The following is a 17435-nucleotide window of genomic DNA, read 5'->3' on the forward strand; positions in this document are numbered from 1 at the left end:
ATTCTACTCTCGCACACATGAGTTTACTGTGGGGTAGTTTGTAATACAACATGTACATCATACACTGAAGTAGCTTTCTTGGCTATTTTAGCAAATATTTGTGTGTCATTCTCTATTGTGGAATGGGAGAATCTTGAAAAAAAAAAGAAAAGCAGACAGAATGGTGGTGATCATTCTAAATTCTTGCTTTGTTAAAGTATGTGCCATTATGTTCTGGCATCGTCATTTTCATCACACATAAACATAATGGTTATTACAGTGTGCACACTCATTAAAACAACCTATATATGCCTTACTTAATGGTTGACGACTCAAAGCTCTAAGTCCTAACCTCCAGTCTGGCCTTGTTATATATGCGACCAAAAATGCATTCACGAGATAATGAACAATCACTACTTTACTACATAAGTAAAGGTAAAAGGAATGACACCTAAAATTTTAATAAAACTTAACAGATATAGGAGCAGTTTGAATCACAATTGAAATACAAAATCTTTGATAACTAAATTAAAATATGTAAGCCATTGTTTCTCTTTTGTCCTTGCTCTGATTTGTCATTTGCAGGCTACTTGGAATCAATGCTAAGCAACTGTAACCTTTGAGCTTGGTTTTTGGTGGATAGGAGCTGAGAAATTAGTTTTAATAGATTACCCTTTAAGGACACCAGTATCAGAATTTGCAGCAGAAACCAAAGATTTCAGGTCACAGAAAGGATTTAAGCGCCTGTCTTCACAACGGATAACTTCTTCAAAGGCAGGTCCCTGAGCATTGAGGGAACGAACGTGCAGTGAGTTTTCACTCCAGGGAGAAATGACACACCTTCATTGTGGATAGAAGATACCTTTCTTCTGGGTTAGCTGCTAACTCATTTTCCCTATGTTGAATCCACTTTCACTGTTTAAATGCAAAAACCATTCATATAACAGGCCTGACATCCAGGGTATGATTAAAGTGCAATAGCACTATTTTTTTTTTTTTTTTTTTTTTTTTCTGGAGTGGGAAGGCAATTTATGCTGAATCTGAAGGGTCCCTCCCTACATATAACTAGCTAGCTTATGGCATTTTCAATTCAAGACAGTGTCCATTCAGTGCCCATATCCGCGCTTACAGAGGGGAGTAATGTCATAGGCAAACCCAAATTCAGAATATATAGATAGTCTCAGAATTTTGATGTATTTGATCTTTTGCTAACTCATAACACACACATCCACACACCCACATACAATGGGGTAAAATCTGACCTATAAGAGCTGAAACAAATAGGGTCTTTTTCCCAGTCAAATTCTTGACATTTAAAAAATTCCTGTTATATTTCCATTTGATGCAGAAAACCTGCCTATGTTGTGCCAGCATTCTGCATTTTCACCGTTCCAATACTAGGGGAATGAATTGATTGTTTTGTTTTAAAAGACTTCCTGCAGGGTTGCAGACAAGCTGGGTAAATAAAAATAAGCAAGAGAGAGTAAATTGTTTCTGTACATGATATTATATCCTACTTAATTATGTTAATAGAGACTAAAATAATTATGAGCTGACTGTTCTTATTGACGCCACTCTATTGGTATAAAATTTACTTTTCTCTTTCAGGGCTGCATGAATCTCTGTATTATAGGGTTCTATACTTTTCTCTGGGTTTTTCTTTTTTACTGTTTTATTTGTTTGGCAGTAGGCACCAGAGGATAAGTGAAGTAGGAGGTAAAGCCAAACCAGTGAAGTAAATATTTATTCAAACGTTAGCACGTTTTCTTTTAATGTCAGATATCTGTACTATTGCTGTTCCTATTATGAGTGAGATTCAAAAGATAGGAATAATTTTTCCCTGGCCCTTTTGCTGAAGTTACAGAAAAGGGGAAACAGAGAGAAGCTGGTGTTAAGCAGTTAAATCTGAATGATTCCATTTTTTTTTTCAGCCTGCAAATGTGTTTTTCTTCTACATCTTACAAATCATGCTGCAATTCATTTGACCTCTTTCTAAACTCCAGCCATTCAGTTAAATGTGGCATTCTATGCACTTAAAGCTTTAAACTTTAGCAAGAGGGAGCAATGTGGGGAAAAGAAAAAGCGTATTTCTTGAGTTGAAGTTGAGCTGTGCCCCAGACACTAAGTCAGATGTTCATTTACTTATCAGAATAATTTTATAGGAAAATAATACTTCTTGCTAAAGTCAGAAATGTTAATAATTTCCCAATTTTACACTGTTAATAGATAGCAAAGTTTGAATTGTAAACTGGCTGTGTGATCCAAATCCTATGATTTTTATAATACATGTTTCTGAAAAGTACATGTCCCTGAAAGTCACTTTATTATCCAATTTTCATTTTGTGCTCTTTCTTATACTGTCAGGAAAATAAATTTACCTTAGAATATAATTAATATTTCATTTTAAAACCTTGGAAAACATAGTTTTTCTCAGCAGGACACTAATAGAAGCATGCAGCTTCGTTTCTAATGTAAACTACACCCACATAAGTGGTTTTGTCACTAAGATGATCCTAAGTTTTTGGCTTACTTACATTTTGTGCTACAAAATATACTGGTATTCTGCATAACAGAATACCATAGACCGATAACTTATTTAAAAAAGAAATTTATTTCTCACAATTCGGGTGGCTGGGGAGCCCAAGATTATAATGTTGGCATCTGGTAAGGGCCTTCTTGTTGCATCACCCCATGGCAGAAAGGGAGAGGGTGAGAAAGAGACAAAAAGAGCCAAACTCGTTATTTTATAGGGAACTCAATAACAGCATTAATCTATTCATGAGGGCACAGCTTTCATGCCCTAATCACCTCTCTTTAGGCACCACCTCACAACATTGTTGCAATGGGGATAAAGTTACTAACACACACTTTTTTGTTATCATATTCAAACCATAGTAGTTTCTAATGCAGTGTATAGAAAGCAAAAAGTTGCAATGGTGATCATAAAGAGATCGGTGAAAATGTCTGTCCTGGGACAAAAGATCAATTTTATGCCTTTGTGAGTTCTTCTTGACCAGAGTCCCAGAGATTCAACTGCAATCTAATTTTACTTTCAATGCTTCCCTTCTCTCTGAGCTTAAATAGTCCCATCTGAAACTTGACTGTCTAAAGTTCATGTAGAACTAACTCTAGCACAGAGAGTTCAAATGTTTAGTAGAGCTAAGAACCTGAAGGGCAGATTATTATTTTTTTTATTTTTAATCTAAACCACTTGTGAGCTCTAAATTAGGATGGCAAGATTTCAGATATAGTATTTTCTGCTTCTAGTCAAGTCAGTTAATACTGTAATTTACTGTGTTAATGGTACCATTTGTCCCTTTTGCTCTCACCCCATATGTAAAGGCAGCAGTTTAAAAGGGGTTGCATAAACTCTGCTTCAACGAAGGGTAGAAAGGTTGTGATTATAAATAATGCACTTTATAGGATAAATAATGCACTTCACAGAATAAATAATGCACTTTGCAAAATATAAATCAGCATCCGTGGATATTGACTCTGAAGACACTTTGGCAACCTTGATGGCATTACCATTAGTATGAGACTCGAAAGAGCATGACTGAAGTACTTAATGCTATATTTCATATCACATTGTACATAATTGCAGAAGTGAATTTTCACATTACTAAAGTAATAGATCAGAATATAATCTGGTCACTGATTATTAGGGATACCTGCACAAATAGAATTGCTAGGAAACTGCATTTATTTTTAATCAAAACAATTTCAACAAGGAAAGTTTTCAACCTTGAGTCGCCAAAATCTAAGATAACCCCAATCATCATCTGTCCTTTGTAGTTTTCTTCTCTTTTAAAATCTGCCCTTGTTTGCCAGTCTAATCACGGAAATCACAAATTGCAATTTCAAGAAGACACAAAGAGACAATATAAACTTTGATCTCAAGCGTTTCTTGTAGGATTCCAAAAAGCAGTTTTGAGTTTTACAATTTCACTTTGACAACAATGATTAGAAGTCCAGTGGCTGCCACGGTAATTGCTCCATAATCATATCTGCAATACCTGACCTGGTTTCTGCATACAATCTATATTCTAATAGCAGTCAACAGGTCACAAGTTAATAAAAATACCATTAACGTCCCCCTGTGACTAAGGAAGAGATATTCATCTTCCTAGGCTGTGGTGGGCCAATATAATTTCCTTGGCTGTTAGTGTAATTAACTGTGCTGGCCTGAGGAGTTCCCTGGAGTATAGGGCTGGCACAGAATGACCTTGAAGCCTGCTCTTGGTGATAGTGTGCCAGAGGGCACAGTTTTTCAAAGGTTTGGACTGCCCTGAGTCAGGTTCCCAGGATGATACCTGCTCATGTAATCATGCCGGACACCAAAAGCATTTATACACAGTTTGTATTTTCCCAGGTTCAGGTGCATATAAATAGAGCAACTGGTGATACTTGTGAAGTTGACCACTTTTCTTGGATCTCTTCAGCCTCACTTTTTGCTACCCTTTCAAATCTAAGACTCTCAACCTTATTTTTCTATAAATACAATGTGCCTTCCAACTTTTCAAAGTTCTGCCATACCTAATCAAAACACGAAAACATTGATATCAACATTTAAACTTAGACCAGTACACCATCACATAAAAATTTCAATCCTCTTAAGTATTTGCATTTGTAAACCTGGCTTTTAAAAATGGATGAGCATGTTTTTATTTCTCATAAAAAGTGTAAAATGGGGATTTAGGATCTGAGAAAAATCGAGGAGTGCTGCAAGTAATTCCTGAGATAATATAATACTTCCTTTTAATCCTTGAAGTAAATTTGCTTTATTTATGTCTGGGGTTGTACTTGGGGACTGAGGAAATGAATCTAGAAAGCCAGTGAGGAGTCTAAACATTTTCCTTTCTGTCCTCAATCACAGCTTTACTGTTTTCGTATGAGGATCTCACTGGTCACTGTCAGTTTCCTAATGAAAAATTTTAAAAATACCAAAATGAAGGAAGATTATTACAAATGCGGCTGTAGGTTTTGTTTGGTTTTACTTATCTTAATATTTTGTCACATTAGCTTCAGATATTTTACTTTAAAGAAATAAAAGATTGCAAGGACATTTCTTTTCCTCCACCCTGAGACATAATTGTCATTGTAAACTTTTACTACTGGTAAAGTGCTTTTACTGGTAAACAATCTGTACTTGAGCTCCTTGTTTTTTAAAATTTTACAAAAGTGGCTGGGCATGGTGGCTCAAGGCTGTAATGCCAACACTTTGGGAGGCAGAGGCGGGTGGATCACGAGGTCAGGAGATAGAGACCATCCTGACTAACACAGTGAAACCCCATCTCTACTAAAAATACAAAAAGTTACTTTTGTGTGTGGTGGCACGCGCCTGTAATACCAGCTCCTCAGGAGGCTGAGTCAGGAGAATCACTTGAACATGGGAGGCAGAGGTTGCAGTGAGCCAAGATCATGCCACTGCACTTCAGCCTGGGTGACAGAGCAGACTCCATCTCAAAATAAAACCAAAAAATCATTTTTAACTGTTACCTGAATTGTGTCCCCTCACCCCCAGAATTGTATATGCTGTAGTAGGAACCTCTCATATCTCAGAATGTGAGTATTTCCAGATAGAGTCTTTAAAAAAGTGATTAAATTGAAACGAGGCTGTTAGGTTAGGCCCTAATCTAACCTGACTGCTGTCCTTATAAGCCAAGGAAAGTAGAGTGCAGTGGCTCCCGCCTGTAATGTCATCACTTTGGAAGGTTGAGGCAGGAGAATTGCTTGAGAACACAAGTTCAAGACTAGCATGGGCAACACAGAGAGACCCTGTCTCTACAAAAAAATTGAAAAATTAGCCAGGGATAGTGGCATGCACCTGTAGTCCCAGCTACTCAGGAGGCTGAGGCAAGAGGATTGCTTGAGCCCAGGTGTTCTAAGTTACAGTGAGCTGTGATCCTGCCACTGCACTCCAGCGTAGGTGACAGAGTGAGACTTTGCCTCTAAAAAATCAAAGGAAAGGAAAGGAAATTTGGACACAGAAAGAGACACCAAGGATGTAAACATACAGTGGAAAGACCATGTGCGGATACATCAAGGCGGCAGGGCTGTCTTCTGCCAGCCAAGGAGAAAGTCCTAAACAAAAACCAAACCTGCAACACATTGTATCACTCAGTTTTCATGCTGCTGATAAAGACATACCCAACACTGGGCAATTTACTAAAGAAAGAGGTTTATGGACTTACAGTTCCACATGGCTGAGAGGCCTCACAATCATAGCAGAAGGCAAGGAGAAGCAAGTCACATATTACCTGGATGACAGCAGGCGGAAAAAAAAAAAAAAAAAAGCTTGTGAAAGGAAACTCCCATTTATAAAACCATAAGATCTTGTGAGAACCATTCATTATCATGAGAACAGCACAGGAAAGACCCCCATGATTCAGTCATCTCCCACCAGCTCCCTCCCACAACATGTGGGAGTTATGGGAGGTACGAGATGAGATTTGTATGAGGACACAGAGCCGAACCGTATCATTCTGCCCCTGGACCCTCCCAAATCTCATATCTTCACATTTCAAAACTAATCATGCTTTTCCAACAGTCCCCCAAAGTCTCAACTCATTTCAGCATTAACTCAAAAGTCCACAGTCCAAAGTCTCATCAGAGACAAAGAAAGTCCCTTCCACCTGTGAGCTTGAAAATCAAAAGCAAGTTAGTTACTTCCTAGATACAATGGGGGTACAGGCATTGAGTGTACCCCCATTCCAAATGGGTCATTCCAAATGGGAGAAATTGGCCAAAACAAAGGGGCCATGGGCCCCATGCAAAGTCCAAAATCCAGAGGGGCAGTCAAATCTTAAAGTTTCAAAATGATCTCCTCTGACTTTATGTCTCACATCCAGGTCACACTGATGCAAGAAGTAGGTTTCAATAGTCTTGGGCAGCTCTGCCCCTGTGGCTTTACAGGGTACAACCTCCCTCCCGGCTGCCTTCACAGACTGGCTTTGAGTGTTTATGAGTTTTTCAGGCACAAGGTGCAAGCTGTCAATGGATCTACCATTCTGGGGTCTGGAGAAGGGTGACCCTTTTCTCACAACTCCACTAGGAGGCGCCCCAGTAAGGACTGTGTTGGGGCGGGGGCTCCAACCCCACATTTCCCTTCTGCACTGCCCTAGCAGGGGTTCTCCTTGAGGACTTGCCCCTGCAGTAAACTTATTCCTGGGCATCCAGGTGTTTCCATATAGCCTCTGAAATCCGGGCAGAGGGTCTCAAACCTCAGTTCTTAACTTCTGTGCACTTGCAGGCTCAACACCATGTGGAAGCTGCCAAGGCTTGAGGCTTGCACCTTCTGAAGCCACAGTCCAAGTTCTACATTGGCCCCTTTTAGCCACTGCTGGAGTGGCTGGGACACAGGGCACCAAGTCCCTAGGCTGCACACAGCATGCGGACACGGGGCCTGGGCAACAAAACCACTTTTTCCTGTTAGGCCCCCGGTTCTGTGGAGATGCTGCTGCAAAGGTCCCTGACATGCCCTGGAAACACTCTCTCCAGTGTCTTGGTGATTAACATTCAGCTCCTCATTACTTATGTAAATTCCTGAAGCCGGCTTAAATTTCTCCTCAGAAAATGGATTTCCTTTTCTATTGCATTGTCAGGCTGCAAATTTTCCAAACTTTTATGCTGTTTCCCTTATGAAAGTGAATGACTTTAACAGCACCCAAGTCACCTCTTGTATGCTTTGCTGCTTAGAAATTTCTTCCAACAGTTACCCTAAATCATCTCTCTTGAGTTAAAAGGTTCACAAATCTCTAGGGCAGGGGAAAAATGCTGCCAGTCTCTTTGCTGAAACATAACAAGAGTTACCTTTGCTCCAGTTCCCAACAAGTTCCTCATCTCCATCTGAGACCACCTCAGCCTGGATTTCATTGTCCATATCATTATCAGCAGTTTTGTGAAAGTCACTCAACAAGTCTCTAGGGAGTTCAAAAGTTTCCCACATTTTCTCTTTTCTTCTGAGCCCTCCAAACTGTTCTAATTTCTGCCTGTTACCCAGTTTCAAAGTTGCTTCCACATTTTTGGACATCTTTTCAGCAGTGCCCCACTCTATTGGTACCAATTTACTGTATTAGTCTGTTTTCACACTGCTGATAAAGACTTACCCAACACTGGGCAATTTACAAATGGAACAGGTTTGTTAGGCTTACAGTTCCACATGGCTGGGGAGGCCTCACAATCATGGCAGAAGGCAAGAAGAAGCAAGTCATATGTTATGTGGATGGCAGCAGCCAAGAAAAAAAAAAAAAGTATTGTGCAGGGAAAGTGCTGTTTTTAAAGCCATCAGATCTCAGGAGACTCATTCACTATCATGAGAAAAGCAGGGGAAAGACCCACCCCCATGATTCAATCATCTTTCACCAGGTCCCTCCAAAAACACGTGGAAATCATGGGAGCTACAAGATGAGATTTGGGGGAAAACAGAGTCAAACCCAATCACACATTGACCTTGTACTTCTAGCACACGGAACTATGAGAAAATAAATTTCTGTTGTTTAAACCGTTCAATCCATTGTACTTTGTTATGGCAGTCCTCGCAAACTAATAAAACCACCTTCAAATCATTCAGCAACTTGTTTTTATTTTTTTCTATGTTGATACATTTTGCTGTGCTTCACTTAACCATTGCACAGGATTCCACTGTATGCATATGCCACAACTGATTTATCCACTCCCTCTCTGATGGACATTTAGGTCTGTCAAAATTTTCTGCTAAAATAAGCAATGTCAAATGGAACATGATCTACATGTTTCTGTGTGCACACTGAGAGTGTTACTCTACCTATGCAGCTATATCCGGAAGCACGTTTCTCCAATCTATAAGATGTAGCTACATGATAGTTTAACATCTTGTCAGATTGTCAAACTGTTATCACATGTGGTTAAAACAAGACCTCTCTTCAATATGTTGTATTTTCTTCTTTACATTCTCATCAACACTTGGTATTGTTAGACTTATAAATTATTTTCTAGTCTGTGTGTAAATATCTCAATATTTTACTTTGTGTTTCTTCAAGTAAAATTACGTTTGGTCATCTTTTTATGTTTAGTAAACATTTTAGGCCTGGTGCAGTGGCTCACACCTGTAATCCCAGCATTTTGGGAGGCTGAGGTGAGACAATTGCTTGAGCTCATGAGTTCAAGCCTAGCCTGGATAACATAGTGAGACCTCGTCTCTACCACCACCACCACCACAAACAACAACAACAACAAAACTTGAGCGTCCTCTTTCCAAAAGCCCCTAATTATAACATTTACTCATTTTTAACTGGATTTATTTACCTCTTTCTTAGTGATTTTTATGATTTATTTATGTAGTCTAGTAATTGATCTTCTGTAGTTATGCACAATTGGAAAAAAGTTCTAAAAGTCTACAGCTTATTTTTAACTTTATGGTGTTTCTAATTTGGGGGTAGTTCAATGCATTGAAAATTGTTTACAGCTTGGATTTCTTACGTCTTATTTTGGAAGTTTTTTCTTAAACAGGCATACCTCATTTTATTGCACATCACTTTATTTTGCTATGCAGATATTGCACTTCTATTACAAATTGGTTTGTGACAACCCTGCATTGAGCAACTTTATTGGCACCATTTTTCCAATAGCATGTGCTTGCTTCATGTCTGTGTGTCACATTTTGGCAATTCTTACAATATTTCAAAATTTTTTATTATCCTTATATGTGTTAAGGTAATCTGTGATCATTGATCTTTGATCTTTGTGATTTTTGATGTTACTATCAAAATTGTTTTGGGATGCCATGAACCCCAGCCATATAAGATGGTGAACTTAATTGACAAATGTTGTGTGTGTTTTGACTGCTCTACCAACTGGCCTTTCCCCATTCCGCTCCTTCTCAGACCTCTCCATTTCCTGAGACACAACAATATTGAAATTCGGTCAATTAATAACCCCACAATGGCCTCTGAGTGTTCAAGTGAAAAGAAAACTCACATGTCTCAAATGTTCTTAAATCAAAATCTAGAAAGGACTAAGCTTTGTAAAGAAGGTATGTTGAAAGCCAAGGCAGATGAAAAGCTAGACCTCTTATGCCAAATAGCCAAGTTGTAAATACAAAGGAAAAGTTCTTGAAGGAAATTAAAAGTTCTACTCCAGTGAACACACACATTATAAGAAAGCAGAACAGCCCTCTGACAGATATGAGAATATTAGAGGTCCTCATAGAAACTCAGAGCAGCCACAGTCCTTCCTTAAATCAAAGTCTAATCCAGAGCAATTCCCTAACTCTCTTCAATTCTGTGAAGGCTGAAAGAGGCAAGGAAGTTATAGAAGGAAAGTTTGAAGGTAGTAAAGGTTGGTTTATGAGGTTTAAGAAAACTACAAGGGAAGGAACAAGTTCTGATGTAGAAGCTGCTGCAAGTTATCTTGAAGATCCAGCTAAGATAACTGATGAAGGTGGCTACACTAAACAACAAGATTTTCAGTGAAGATGACATGACCTTATATTGGAAGAAAATGCCATCTAAGACTTCTATAGCTATAGAGGAGAAGTCAATGCCTGGTTTCAAAGCTTCAAAGGACAGGCTGACTCTCTTGTTAGGGGCTAATGCAGCTGGTGACATTCAGTGGAACCCAATATTCATTTACCATTCTGAAAATCCTAGGACCCTTAAGAATTATGCCAAGTCTACTCTGCCTATGCTTTGTAAATAGAACAACAAAGCCTGGATGACAGCACATCTATTTGTAGCGTGGTTTACTGAATACCTTAAGCCCACTATTTAGATCTACTGCTCAGACAAAAATATTTCTTTTTAAATATTATTGCTCATCAAGAATTCACCTTGTCATCCAAGAGCTCTGAGAGAGATGCACAAGGAGATTAATGTTGTTTTTATCCCTGCTAATGCAACATCTATTCTGCAGTCTGAGAATCAAGGAGTAATTTCAACTTGCAAGCCCTATTATTTATGTAATAAAGTTGGTAAGGCTATAACTGTCATAGATAATGATTCCTCTGATGGATCTGAAAAGGATTCACTATTCTAGATATCATAAAGAAAATTCATGTCTCATTGAAGGAGGTCAAAATATGAACATAAACAAGTTTGAAAGAAGTTGATTTTAATTTTCATGGATGGCTTTGAGGGGCTCAAGACTTCAGTGGAGGAAGTCTCTGCAGATGTGGTGGAAAGAGCAAGAAAACTGGCATTGGAAGTTGAATCTGATGATGTGACTGAATTAATGATAATCACCTTATGATAAAACTTTAGCAAATGAGGAGTTGCTTCATGTGGATCGGCAGAGAAAGTGGTTTCTTGAGATGGAATTTACTCCTGGGTGAAGATGCTGTGAACATTGTTGAAATGACAACAAAGGACTTAGGATATCGCATAAACTTAGTTGATAAAGCCGTGGCAGGCTTTGAGAGAACTTACTTCATTGTTGAAAGAAGTTCTACTGTGGATAAAATGCTCCCAAACAGCATGAAAGCTTCAGAGAAATATTTTGTGAAAGGAAGAGTCAATTGATATGGCAACCTTCATTTTTATTTATTTTAAGAAATTGCCACAGCCACCTCAGCCTTCAGCAACCACTTCCCTGATCAGTCAGCAGCCATCAAACATTGAGGTAAGACCCTCCACCAGCAAAGATTATGACTCACTGAAGGCTCAGATGATTATTAGCATTTTTAGCAAAACAAAGCATTTTTTAATTAAGATATATACATACATTTTTATTTCACACATTATATTGCGCACTTAAACTACAATATAGTGTAAACACAATTTCTATATACACTGCAAAATCAAAAAATTCATGTGATTTATTTTAAATGATATACTCTTTATTGTTGTAATCTGAATCCAAATCCGCATATCTGTGAGATATACCTGTATACAACACAGTACAGTGTACTCCTGAGCAACTTAGGGGTTAGATGAACTCAGAAATCAAAATCTGTATATAACAGATCAGGCGGGGTGGCTCACACCTGTAATCCCAGAACTTTGGGAGGCCAAGGCGGATGGATCACGAGGTCCGGAAATGGAGACCATCTTGGTTTACACAGTGAAACCCTGTCTCTACTAAAAACAGACAGGGCGGCCCCCTGTAGTCCCAGCTACTCGGGAGGCTGAGGCAGGAGAATGGCGTGAACCCAGGAGGCGGAGCTTGCAGCGAGCCGAGATCGCGCCACTACACTCCAGCCTGGGCGACAGAGCGAGACTCTGTCTCAAAAAAAAAAAAAAAAAAAAAAAAATCTGTATATAACATTTGACTCCCCCACAATTTAACTACTAATAGGCTACTGCTGACCAGAAGATTTACAGATAACATGAACAGTCAGTTCACACATATTTTATTTTTTTCTGATATGTACTCTTTTCTTATATGTATTATTATATGTATTTTTGTTATCAGAATATTTTACCATGTTCTTACATAAAGTAAACTAGAGAAAAGGAAATATTATTAAGAAAACCATAAGAAAGATAATATATTTATATATATATATAATTTTTTTTTTTATTCACTAGAAGTTGATCATCATGAGGATCTTCATCCTCATTGTTTTCACATTGAGTAGGCTGAGGAGGAGGAAGAAGAGCAGGGATTGGTCTTATTATCTCAGGGGCCATGGTTACCCTGCAGGTTTTTTCAAATTGTTTTAAATTTCCAAAAAAAAATTTGGTATATTTATTTTAAAAAATCCATGCATAACTTTGGTTTCTCTTCAGATCATATAAATCTTTTGCCTTTTACTAAAGATTTCTGTGGGGAGGAACAGTTATGAGTCTTTATCCAATTTTTGAGGCCTCGTGTTTCATGAGGATAAATTATGAGTGTTAAAAATTAGACCAGCCTGTCCAATATGATGAAACCCCATCTCTACTAAAAATACAAAAAAGTAGCTGGGCGTGGTGGTGGGCACCTCAGGAGGCTGAGGGAGGAGAAGAATCACTTGAGCCCAGGAGTTGGAGGTTGCAGTGAGCCAAGATCGCACCACTGCACTCCAGCCTGGTCAACAGAGCGAGACTCTGTCTCAAAAATATAATAATAATAATTTTTAAAACTCCATGTATACGTGAACCTACAGAGTTCTAATTTCTGTTGTTTGATGGTTAACTGTAGTGTTAACTATAGCCACTATATTAAACATTAGATCCTCAGAAACTGAAAGTATGGACTCTTTGAATAACATCTCCTAATCTCCCCCATGCACTAACCATTAGTAACTATCATTTTACTTTGTTTCTGTGAGTTGAACTTTTTTTTTTAATATATTATTATTCCACATATAAGTGATGTCATAGTTTGTCTTTCTCTTTTCGGGTTATTTTACTTAGCATAATTCTTTCCAGGTTCACCCACGTTGTTGCAAATGGCAGCATGGATGAACCTGTTTGAATAATATTTTACTGTGTCATTATACTATATTTAAAAGTTCATTCATTGATGGATACTTAGATCATTCCTATATCTTGTCTATTGTGAACAATGCTACAATGAACATGGGCATGTGCAGATATCTCTTCAAAATAGTAACTTAATTCCTTTAGATCTATACCCAGAAGTGAAACTCTTGGATCATCTGGTAGCTGTATGTGTAAGTTTTTTGAGGAACTTCATATTGTTTTCCATAATGGCTATACCAATTTACATTATCACCAATAGTGTACAAGGGTTTCCTTTTTCCATATCTTCAACAACACTAGTTATTTCTTGTCATGAGACTGATTTTTATAATGCCCCTCAAAGTAGTATAATAGCATAATGCCTAAGTAAAATTAAAAAAAAAAATCTATGAGGGGCTAGGCAACGAGATGCAGATTCACGACTCTGTAATAATCTTGCTTAACCCAAGGAGAAATTTAGAAATATTTTTCAAACTGTGATTGACACCCATGGGTGAGTCATAAAGTCAGTTTGGTGAGTCACAACCATTATTTTTGAAATGAAAGAAATAAAAGAGAATGTATTAGAATAGAATATCAATTCTTATGGCATTAATCATATTTTATTGAAATGTGTATGTGCATGCATGTGTACATGTGAGCACATGTGCTCACACATGATCATGGTGTACGTTTTTTCTTCTTGTGATTTACAAAATATTTTGTATACTTTTTATTTTTGCACACCAGAGTAGCTACATATACAAAAACTTGTGAAAGACACAGAATTTAGAGTGGGAGGGAAGAATGGACAGTGTGTTTCTCTAGGCACTAATATATGGAAAGGAGAGGAGGATTTGAGTTTATAGTATATCAATAATATCTGACATTTATCAATACATTTTATCTGAATCAGCCCTGTGTCCTGCATTTTACATGAAAGATTTAATTTAATTTTTATAACAGTACCATGAGATAGGGCTATTAATTATAAATATTTTACGAGGAGAAAACTAACAATTAGAGAAACCCAATAACTTGCCAAAGATGTCAAAGTTTGCATTGGGAAGAGACAAAACTCAAGCCTAGGAAAGCTTACTTCTGAACCTGTGCCTTGAACCATTATGCTGTAGGATTTTTAGATCAAACATCCTGTATGGTGAGTTATGGACCAGTTTATAAGCTTTAACTGTTGCTTAGACTAGTGATTCAATGCCCTTGCTGTATTTGCCCTGCAGTTTCTCAGAACATGCCTTTCCAGGTACAGTGCACAACATTCACTTCTTGTTTAAACTACTAGAAGTTTCTTTTATTAAGCCTCTTGCGCTCTCTGATCTAGCCCAAATGTAACAACAGGGCATCTTCCTCTAGAGTCTTTGAATTGTTGTCACTCTCTAGTAATAGCTTTACATTTCTTCATTGTTTATTTTAATCAAACCAAAATGCCTTAGGAAGTTATTTAATTTCCCTGAATGCAGTTTGCTATTCTGTAAATAAAAATAATACTATTTCAGTGTTGAAATGGTCAAAAGAGATAATATGTGCACAAAAATTTACACATTGCTTGAGAAATGACATGGATTCAATAAATGAGAATGATTTTTGTTAATATGATAGAATATAATGTGTATTTGATAATTATTTAACAAATATTTTGAGTTATTAGTTTAATTTATTAGTAACAAATATTTTGAGTTATTAGTTTGATTTATTAATTTAATTAAGCTTCCAGGCAGGCCCTCTACTAATTTCTCCTTCTTACCTCTTTTAGTTTTCATCTCCCATCTATTAGCTGTCCTCCAACTCTGAATTTGTCATCCTTGACTTTGACCTTCCACATGTTTTTTTTTTTTTAATTTATTTATTATTATTATACTTTAAGTTGTAGGGTACATGTGCATAACGTGCAGGTTTGTTACATATGTATACTTGTGCCATGTTGGTGTGCTGCACCCATCAACTCGTCATTTACATCAGGTATAACTCCCAATGCAATCCCTCCCCACTCCCCCCTCCCCCCTCCCCATGATAGGCCCCGGTGTGTGATGTTCCCCTTCCTGAGTCCAGGTGATCTCATTGTTCAGTTCCCACCTATGAGTGAGAACATGTGGTGTTTGGTTTTCTGTTCTTGTGACAGTTTGCTAAGAATGATGGTTTCCAGCTGCATCCATGTCCCTACAAAGGACGCAAACTCATCCTTTTTGATGGCTGCATAGTATTCCATGGTGTATATGTGCCACATTTTCTTAATCCAATCTGTCACTGATGGACATTTGGGTTGATTCCAAGTCTTTGCTATTGTGAATAGTGCTGCAATAAACATACGTGTGCATGTGTCTTTATAGCAGCATAATTTATAATCCTTTGGGTATATACCCAGTAATGGGATGGCTGGGTCATATGGTACATCTAGTTCTAGATCCTTGAGGAATCGCCATACTGTTTTCCATAATGGTTGAACTAGTTTACAATCCCACCAACAGTGTAAAAGTGTTCCTATTTCTCCACATCCTCTCCAGCACCTGTTGTTTCCTGACTTTTTAATGATTGCCATTCTAACTGGTGTGAGATGGTATCTCATTGTGGTTTTGATTTGCATTTCTCTGATGGCCAGTGATGATGAGCATTTTTTCATGTGTCTGTTGGCTGTATGAATGTCTTCTTTTGAGAAATGTCTGTTCATATCCTTTGCCCACTTTTTGATGGGGTTGTTTGTTTTTTTCTTGTAAATTTGTTTGAGTTCTTTGTAGGTTCTGGATATTAGCCCTTTGTCAGATGAGTAGATTGCAAAAATTTTCTCCCATTCTGTAGGTTGCCTGTTCACTCTGATGGTAGTTTCTTTTGCTGTGCAGAAGCTCTTTAGTTTAATGAAATCCCATTTGTCAATTTTGGCTTTTGCTGCCATTGCTTTTGGTGTTTTAGACATGAAGTCTTTGCCCATGCCTATGTCCTGAATGGTACTACCTAGGTTTTCCTCTAGGATTTTTATGGTATTATGACCTTCCACATGTTTAATTCCTCTAGTCTGACATGGTGTCTTTATTGTGAGCTATGGTTCTTTTCATTCAAAACTCTACCTAGAACACATAGCCTTCACAAAAACTTTCAGTTAATGATAGTTTCTTCAGTAATTGTCACAATTACACTGCATAGGTTGGTATATGCTTGGGCTTACCTCTAATTATAGCCACATATCCTGAAAGATAAGGAAACACACTCTATGTGGTATGTGGTGTCCCTTGAGTTTGTCCGGCTCTCCTATAGACGTGAAGCTCCCAGAAAAGGGTCATGTTTATTAGTTAGTTACACGTTTTATGGAGGGATCTATATAGTTTTCTGAGCAACAGAGCTGCCCCTCATAATTGTCAAGCCCTTTGGTGTTTTTTAATGTTCCCTCTTGAGAAGGATACATGTGGTATCACAAAACTCCATTTCTCTTACTGATCCCCAATGAAGATGCTGATTTCATTTTCAGATGACATGTTCTTATATTCTTCCTTGAACCCCTTTACCATTTATATCATCCAAAAAATCATGCTAATGTTGCCTCCTCCAGCAAGGCAATGACATATACAATGACATGGTGTTTTTGTTGATTGTATTGATACATAGTCTAATTTTTTTATTGGGCATCTTGTGATTATTTTAAGAAGCTATGCCAAAAGGTTGTGTGGGCAGCCTGAGTCTCAAGAGGCTTTAATGATAATATCTTGGCTCAGGAAGAATATGATGTTTATTGACTATTTCTCTAAGCAATAGAAGTCTTTATTGAACAGTGAAAACTTTCACTGTTGCATTTCATATTTATAGGATTAAAAAGGTTATATGCAAAATAAATCAGGCAATATCAGCTTGGCTCAGTCCCATTCCATAAACCTCAGCTCATGTAAAGCTACAAGATTGATTTCTCAATATTCAATTTCTCAGTGGAGCAAATAGTCAAGACATGCATTAGACTCTGCTCTTAAAAAAAGGCATTAGCATTTGCTCTTTCACGCATAATGATATTGGCTTCAATTTGCTTCGGATTTTCCCCCATCTTTTCCATGTCCCGCATTACCTCCAAAGTCAATAATAGTTTAGTGCATAGAAGAG

General features: G+C 37.7%; 1 non-coding gene across 1 annotated transcript; it reads left to right on the forward strand.

Annotated features, from left to right (window-relative positions):
• The first annotated feature begins 12663 nt into the window (after nucleotides 1-12663).
• On the forward strand, nucleotides 12664-12778 carry LOC123571945 (U5 spliceosomal RNA). Its single transcript, XR_006696303.1, has one exon. It is a non-coding gene; the product is annotated as a U5 spliceosomal RNA (small nuclear RNA).
• Nucleotides 12779-17435: the final 4657 nt, after the last annotated feature.

This window comes from Macaca fascicularis, chromosome 2 (genome assembly GCF_037993035.2).
Source record: "Macaca fascicularis isolate 582-1 chromosome 2, T2T-MFA8v1.1".
Classification (NCBI taxonomy): domain Eukaryota; kingdom Metazoa; phylum Chordata; class Mammalia; order Primates; family Cercopithecidae; genus Macaca; species Macaca fascicularis.